This window comes from Camelus ferus, chromosome 1, assembly GCF_009834535.1.
Source record: "Camelus ferus isolate YT-003-E chromosome 1, BCGSAC_Cfer_1.0, whole genome shotgun sequence".
NCBI lineage: Eukaryota > Metazoa > Chordata > Mammalia > Artiodactyla > Camelidae > Camelus > Camelus ferus.
The window spans coordinates 34,421,388-34,430,567 of record NC_045696.1 but is presented as its reverse complement, the minus strand read 5'-3'; the positions used below and the strand labels follow the sequence as shown (position 1 = coordinate 34,430,567).

The window sequence follows — 9,180 nt, the reverse complement described above, 5'->3', positions numbered from 1 at the left end:
TAGTTCTAAATGTTAATTGAAGTACATTTGGTAGAATATTTAACCCAGTTAGAAATTTTCAAGTTGTAAGTTTCTAATTTAGGTGTAGGTCTTTTGACTGAACAAAACAATTTGATTTAGTGGGAAATCCTTAGTGAGGACAGGCCAATTGCAGGAGCCTCACCCTTGCAGAATTATTTAGGTCAAACTGGGGAAAGTGGAGACAAGTTGCCTGCCCTCGTGTCTTCTGGGGGGGAAGAGAGAGTGAAGATGACTCATAAGGAACAGTCCATGAGATGCCAAGCTACCTAGCAATGGAGCCTGTTGGTAGAGGCAGTGACGTGAGTAGGGAGGAGGTCAGGTGCTGCCCAAACTCCTGCTCGCTCTTTTTTTCTCTAGGGTTTTTGGCTCCTTGTCAACATGGTTGTTCTCTGCCTTTAGGATCCACTTTTGTGAAGTAATGGTTAAGAGCATGACCTTTAATGCCAGACATGATGAATTTTTAACACAATTCCGTAATTCAGGTAAGTTGCTTAACTTCCCTCTTAGGGATGATGTAAAGATTAAAAGAAATAAAACAATATGTGTTAGCTGTTATTGTTACACGCCTCACATTATTTCTCCCTTTCATTCATTCTGTTATTGTTGCTTTACTGTAAAAATATTTTGTCAGTTACATCCTGTGGATTGTCTCCGGATCAGTGTCTTGACATTTTCTTATGTAATCACAATACCACTATCACAACTAGAGAAAATAAACAATAAATTTATATTATTATCTAATATACCCAACATAGTCAAATTTCTTCCATTGTCAAATAAATGCTATTTGTATTTTTTAATCATTCCAGAATCCAATGAAAGTTCAGACATTGCAGTTAGCTATTATTAAAATATATTTTTAAGGAACTCTCTTTTTGCACCTATATTGTTTTTCACTCAGAATAGTTCTTGTGTAGCAATTATTAAGTATCATTAACTTAACATAGGCACTGATTTTTGTGGACACCAGAGGTGATCACTCAACACACATAGAAATTAACTCACAATCTACCAGATGATTACAGAAGAACGCCAATTTAAGGTAAGATGGTAAAGTAAAAGAGCTTTCAATAATTGATACTAATATAGTGCTTTTCAGTTTACAACAGTCTTTCATATGTTATCGCATTTGAATCTCAGGGAAGTTTTAGAAATCCCTGTCATAAACAGAGAAAGAAACTGAAGTTCAAGAGTGTTAAATGAATTGCCTAAGGTATTAATGACAGTAAGAGCAATTTCCTTGGTTTATAATGAATATATAAATATTTGTTGAAACATTAATAAAAGTGAGAAAATATAACAAGATTTCTGATTCCAAATCTTTACTATGATATTTGGTTTCAGTTTTAGAAAAAAAACTCTGACTTTTTTTCCTAAGACCTAGACTTACTGTCGGTGTGCCAATGACTTTATAATCTCTGTGGTAGGAGAGTCTCTGAAACGTTTATGCTCAGATACAACCCTAACAGTATTATCTGAAGGTGATGGCTCATTCGCGATTTGAGATCAGGCCCGTGGGAGGCATATGTACCCAGTTTCCACCAGGATGAGCTCTCAGCAGCCAGATTGATAACACTCACTCTTCTCCCCGGCTGATTAGCCGAACAGTCTAGAAACAGACCTGTGACTAAAGCAGGACCACTCAGGCACTCCTCTCCAGGACATGTGAATATCTGAAAAGAGAGACACAGAGACCAGTACAGATTGGTGGCTAAGACCAGTTAATAACGGCAGTGCTCTGAGGCGTAGACTGGTGAGGACCTCAGAGCTGCCTTAGTTTCTGATGTGGTCATTCCTTCTTGGTTTTCTGTGACATATTCTAGTACCCAAATATGCTTTTGGGCCAAATAGTCATAATTAGATTCTGTTGCTTGAAACCCAAAGAACCTGAATCAATAGAATATTACAGAAATTGTATTGGGTGTTTAGGCTATCTGGGTTGAAGTGTAGAATATCATTTAATATCTGAAAGACCTTAAGAGTTGGGAAAGACCCACTAAAATGGCAACAAGGGAGATTCTCCCCTGCCCTGCCTGATTCCACACTGTCTCAGGTGGGCAGTAAGATTACATTTGCACCATGGCAAACAGTAGGACTTGTTTCTGGTACATGGTTTGACTCTGTACAAGTTAGTGGTATTCCTACAAGTGAAAATATTTATTTTAGGGATACAGGACAGCAGATTTAATAGCAAAATTTTTTTAAAAGCATATGAACAAGTAATCCAAAACCACCTAAACTATTACTTAGAACTACCAGAGCCATCCAAATAAAGCATATAAATTCACAGATTTCACTGTATAACCCAAACCACATATATATTTTTCAATTAGAAGTAAATGAAGATTATCTGAACTACTGATACCTGTACACACAATTTAAAGCACAGAAAGTGATTTTACAAAATCATTTATTAAGGCGCTAGTGGAGATTATTTATGTATTTTATGATTACCTTTGATACAAAGTTTTAAAAAAATGCTTTAAAATTAATGCACTGTAGAATCATCACCTGTAAAATTCTTTAACTGATATATTAATGTGCACTCAGTTCACTGAAGATCTATTTGCTATGCATTGTTCCCTGTCTTATTTACTTGTGTATGCAGTGTCTAGCACCATGCTTTACACAAGTTTAGGCATCAATTAATATTTGTTGCATAATAAATGAATAAATGCAATAATCCAGTTGAGGAGTTTGCAAATCCTCATTTGTATATATACAACTAGCACAAATGGATGGGAAGGAAAATCAGAATAACTTCGCAGCACCAAGGCTCATATTCATTTTTTTCTTTCCTAATTCAAAGAACAATTAGTTTTATAAAATGTGGCATTTGTGATTTCCAATTATAATATACCCTTTTTTGTGACTATGAGGATCACTCAAAGCCTCGTTTTTCTATGAAACATTATCTGGGTCTATTTACATGCAATTCTTTTCACTGACAACATTCAAATTATGGACTGCTGAATGGATTTTTAAAATTTTAATAAACTATTTTCATACATAGAAGCAAGATGAATAAATATTTTTCTGTAATGGACATGAAGCTCTCGTGCTCCCTCTCTTTCACAGTCTTCTCTTTTTATGCTAAGAGATTGTCATCTCTTTATCATTCAGCTCTATTTTAGGCACTTGCTCTCCTTCTTTTGCAGACTCACTGGTGATCATTTGCTGTTAAGAGTTGTGGCGTATACCCATGGCACCAGTTTTCTGCTTGACAGGACAGAATCCTCGAGTTTGGGTAATTCTCCTGAGAGTTTTCTAGAAAGCTTTTTACCACTCCCCTGTCATTTTTCTCTTTTATCTTCTAGTAGAAGCAATGACAGAATCCACTATTGTCCTCCTAGTTGTCACCTCCTCCAGCTGTTGAGCTTAACTGTGGACCATTTAAACTCACTTGTGTTTTCTAGCAGATCCTGCAGGAACACATTTTACTGATTAATCTTCAGAAGGGGAGACAGTAGTGCCAGGAAAACACTTTGCCTACCACTCCACCTTCCTGATTGTTGAACAGGTGTAGGTAGCAACACTTTTCCTGTGTAACACACGATTTTTTTTTTTCTATTTCATAGAAGTTAGTAATATGAACAAGTGAACAAGGTGACAATGGATATTACCAGGAGAGGTCACTGAATTTTTTTCTATTTTAAAGATCTTTGACGCAGTATAAAATCAATGGGGAAATATGTGAGAAATATTTGAGTTGGGAGAGTAAGGAAAAGAGATCAGTGTTACCTCAATAATATATATTTATTTAGTAATCTCTTTGAAATGTGGTATGTCATAGGTATTGTTATAGTCTAGAATACAAGAGTTAAAGAGAGATGTTTCATCCAAAGAGGTCCATAGAATAGGGAACATGTAAATAAGCCAGTAAATAGAATATTATCAGTGTTTTAATAAAGAGAAGAATAGAGGCATATAGAAGGGGTACCTACTTGAGGCTGTACTGACAAGTGGGAGGCAGAAAAGATTGTCCCAAGAAGAGTTCTGTCTAAAGAAATATCCTAATTTGATCTGCTGGCTAAGATAAAGTATCTGGTTAATCTGAAGTCCTACTGAACTTGAGTCAGCAGTGAGTTTTAATGGAATCATATACATAACATCCAAGATTCAACTTCACATAGAAGATCTATGAATGCCAAGTTTAGCCAGTCAGATACTCTCATTTCAGTAATATCAAAGAAATGTGACTATCTGAATATGATTGTATTGCTGTGAAAAGGATTCATAAAAGCTCATGCCTTAAAATATAAAACAAATATTTGTATGTGCTTTTTTGAGAAAGCAAATAATAAATAACATATTTCAAGTTAAAATGTTCATGGCCCTCTGGAAATTGCCTTGCATAAAAATTAAATAAATATTACTTACACATATTACATTTGCCTTTGTGGCAAATTTCCAACAAAAACCCAATTCTTATGATAAATTATAATCTCCTAATATGAAAGAGTGTTAAGTTAAATCCAGTGAATATATACTTAAACACTAGGTAGTCTGTCATTTTCTATTTTGATACAAGCTGTTAACACAACAAAAAGAATTATGTCCTGATATGTTATATTGACTTATTCTTAATTTTAATGATTTTTCCAAATACCCAGCATTAGGTATCTTCCATTGGTGGGTTTTCTCGAAATATGAAAGATAAAGTTACTTTTTCAGTGATAATAAAACATTCAGATGTGTATATAATAGGCAGAATTACATCAAAGACCAAGTATTGATTTATGGAAGACACCATGTGTCAATTAAAACCCAAGGAAAGGTATAAAGAGGGAGAAAATGAGAAGCAGGAGGGATTGGTATCATTTCAATTTCTAAGAGTTTCAAGTTGTCATAGATGCCAAAAGGATTTGGAATCAAAAAGGGTCACTGAAGTTATCAAGAAAAGAGAAAAATGCATAAATCTAAGATAGTAATATTAATATGGATGTGACTATAAGTTAGATTTTAAGCAGTTAAAAGAATATATAGAAAATCATAGCCAACATAGGGGGTAGAATCCTTGGCAAGGAGTGTGGCACAGACGGTAGTTGTAGTTGCCATCCAATATCCACCCTCCTATTAATTCTACCTAAAAGACTACATCTCCAGGCCACACTTGCAGGTCAGTAAATTCATATAACCAAGTTCTGGCCAATGGAATGTAATAGAAAGTGTTGTGAGGAATTTCCAGGATGAACAACGAGGGCTGCTTAAAGAAAGCTGGATAGAATACTCTTCCGTCATTTTCCTCTTTCACCAACTGCAGGCCTGGATGCCAGTGCAAAGGTTGGCACTATAGCAGCTGTTCTAGACCAAGGTGGTAACCTTGAAGATAAAACCATCAACTGAGGAAGGTAGAAATGAAAGACAAGAATCTGGATTCTGGAGGACATCATAGATCTGCCACATTGACCCAGATTCTGAGCACATCCTCTTTTACATAAAAAATAAACATCCACCATGTTTAAGGAAATCTTATTTTTTAACCTTTTGTTTTATGCAGCTGAACTTAATCCTTCTGATTCAGACTGATTCTGTATCTTCAGGGCCCTTGAATTTCTATAGCGTCTACCACTAGTAGGCTTCTAAAACAAAAGAGAAAGGGGAAGTACGATTTGATGCACTGAATCTTTTAAACACATACCAATAAACTGTTCCACTTTTAAATCAAGCATACATAGAACTGCATGACTTAATTTCCATTGCTTCCTTCAGGCCTTGTTCAAATGGCGTCCTCTCGGTGAGAAACCCTGGCTATGCTAAACTTAGGCTACTCTCTAGCATCCTTCTTTTTTCTTTATACCTTGTCACCACTTAAAACAGTACACAGTGAAGTTATTTATTTTGTTTTGTATCTGCCTTTTTGCATACACATTAGACCTATGTGGACAGGAGTCTTCATTTATTTGATTCAATGATGGACTTCACCCATCTAAAAACGACATACTAATTCTTAATCCAAATATTTGTACTAGGCTCTTTAAGATTAAAATGTAAACTGTTCAAAAATTATAAAATGATTTACTTTTCCTATGTCGGCTTTAATTTTTATAAATATACAGCTAAGTCCTTTGTAAATTAAAAGGTATTCAGCCAATTTCCATTTCACTTCAAGTAAAATAAAAATTAAGGAACTGGCTACCAAGAATAGATTAGTGTGAACATTTTTTAAAAGCTGTATTGATGAAAGAATTCTGGGAGTACTTGTTGTGGTCGAAATGCACCTAAAATATACCATGGTATATTAACAGTATTGATGACAAAAAAGACCCCAGCAAAAACTTAGGGCATTTTTCTCCTTTGTTTCTGAGACTGAGAAAATAGTTTTTTTTTTTTTTTAATAGTTTACTTGGCTTGTCCAGCACTGTCAAAAAGTGATGCTTACTTGTGATATTTATATTAAATTGGATAAATGAAATATTCATAAGGCTAAATAGAACCACGGAAAATAAAAATTAATTCTGTCACAGAAAACTTAATGTCAGTGCATACTTTCTGGAGCAAGTATATTCTATGTTTCATTTCTTATAGCAAAATCCTGCTACAATTTCAGAACAAAAAAGGGAACAATTCCCTTGTAAAGAGACAGACCATATTTCTCAGGTAGGGAAAATACCCACAGGAAACAAACGTTTTGCCTCAGAAATAACTGCTAAGTCAAGCTTTCAAATATCCAAACCCCCTTTTTTAAGACATAACTTGAATTTCCCTGAGTTATGAGTAAGCAACATTACTTATAAGAATAATTTCAGCAGACAGACAATTATAACTTAAAGAATGAAAAAATATTATATTTATGTAAACCAGAAGCATTAAAAAAACAGGTAAAAGGAAATAGCCCTCAAAAGAAGAAGGTGATCAGGTGTCTCAGTAGTTGTATCAGCCAGCCTACTAGCACTGTGGTAGGGACCGATTTCATATTTTTAATGAATTTTTAAATGAAATTTTAATTGAATTTTTAAATGAAAAATTATGTTTATCTTCCATATCAAGTTAATTTTTTCTAGTAAAAACTAGAATGTTACAGAACTGAATTGTGTTACAATAACGTACCATCTTAATCTTCCTACTAGTTACTAGTAAGCTAATGATTTACCTTTATGACATCTGCCACTTTAACTCTACGCATTCCTCTATGTCTCCAGGAAAAGCATCAGCACAACTGATTTATAAAAGGCTGAGTGACTTACCGAAGCCCCCAAGTGATATAATATTTCTGGGTCTAATGAGGCCCAGAAAATTCTGTATCTTAAAATGAGAGGCTAGGACTAAAAGACCTAAGATGAATTCCAGGCTCTATCATTCTGCAATTCTAAGACTGGACAATTAACCCACCTGATAAGAATGTGTTAATCTCTTTTGGAGCTCTTCTCACACTGTGTTGTAATATGGGCTCCTTCACTTATTCTACTTTTAGCCTATCTTGTTCCCTGGTAAGAATTTAAAGGAGTTTATTTTGTCTAAATTCTCCTTGAGACTGTGGGCATCTGGGAGGTAAGAACCACGCCTGATATGTTTGTGTCCCTAGCACTTGATATCTTACTTGGTACATAAGACATATTAGTCGATAGCCCACACTTGCAGCAGAATGTGTTGGTTATGCTCTTAAATTCTTTATGCTTGCTTCTTTTTTTTTGCCTTAAGTATACAAAATGCCATTAGAAAATTCTATTTCACTAGAATTTTCTTTAGGGAAGGTATCATCACTGCCCCAACGCTGCAGAGTAACAGCAGGAAGTATGGTAAATACAGGCTCCTGATATTGAAGTCTCTGGACTGGCTATAGATCATTACTAATTCTAGGACTCAAGTGCCCCATTAATGAAAGTGTGAGGCATGGGTAATATTCACAGATAATAATTATAAAATAAAATAAAATATAGTGATTATATAATATAAGTACTGAACACACAAGCATATTGTTTTTTATTCTAATAAATATACAAAACAGCTAATTTGACACATTTAATGACACATGTAATAATTTTTTCTTGAATGATAATCAGATACAAGTATAAACAGTTCATATGAATGACTATAATCAGAATACTTTTTTTCTTCTTTATAAAAACATTTTTCCAGGGCATAAAATTAATATCAGTGTTGACCTCTTCTCTGATATTATTAAACATTTGGTCATCATCATACTTCTCCATGTCACCTCTTATTTGGAAGACAGAACCTTGGGTCTTACTTCAGAATAAACAGAATTCCTTTGTCTCTGGGAGTTCATTTTGTTTTACTTACACCCATCCAACTATGCATCTAGTCATAGATTCATCTACTTTTATCATCCCTCTATTCATTTAGCCAACCCATCCATTCATCATTCTTACATTGACCTATCCATCCATTCATTCATCAGCTAATTATCGAGCACTTAATCTGTGCCAGGCTTACAATGGTGGAGAGACATACATTTAATCCAATTATAAAACACTGAGATAAGTATAATAAACAGGTTGTATAAAATTATATGCATCACAAAGTTGGTTGGGAGTAGACAGTGAAAATTTCCAATAAGAGGTACTAGCAAGGGCTTTAGACTGGCGTGGGAAGATAGATTGGAAGTGAAGATACGACGTGTGCAGGGTTTTAAAAGAATATGAAGCCTGGATAAAGCAAACTTGTTGTTTCTATGAGAGGGCATAAGTGTATGTTTGGTGGTCAGGTGGTGGGGTGGGGCAGGAAACAGGAAGGTAACAGGAACTGAGGCTGGAAAAATTGGTACCATCAGATCACAAGGGTTTCTCTGTGCCATACTGGGTACTAGTGAGGTAAGGTAAAATCTTCACAGGACAGATGTGAGTTAACAAGCTAAAAAAAACCCTAATATTTTCATGTGATTAATATATCCATTAAGAAATTAAAAATGGTTTTTACTTTTAACTTTCAAACAAAACTGAATAAACCTCCCTGTCTGACAAGGTTGAACTGATATGTGATCTGCTAATTAAAGAAGTCATTTAAGATGGAAGAATTATAAAAAATGATCCACAAGTAGTTCACATACTAAGTTGAAGGATTTATTGTATTAATAAAAATTAATAACCCAAACACTGAGCCAATAAGACTCATGAGCAACGGCTATTTTTCTGGAGGTGAATTATAGGGGATGTTTGCATTCTTATTTATGTAAACGTATAGTATTCATAATTTTAT

At 34.6% G+C, this 9,180-nt stretch overlaps 1 long non-coding RNA gene across 1 annotated transcript in view; it reads right to left on the bottom strand.

Moving 5' to 3' along the window:
* Positions 1-1,648: 1,648 nt before the first annotated feature.
* Positions 1,649-9,180, bottom strand: part of LOC116663056 — an 85,718-nt gene continuing 78,186 nt past the window's right edge. Inside the window, exon 3 of the long non-coding RNA XR_004319100.1 lies at positions 1,649-1,694. This is a non-coding gene — a long non-coding RNA (uncharacterized LOC116663056). The remainder of the gene's footprint in view (positions 1,695-9,180) is intronic.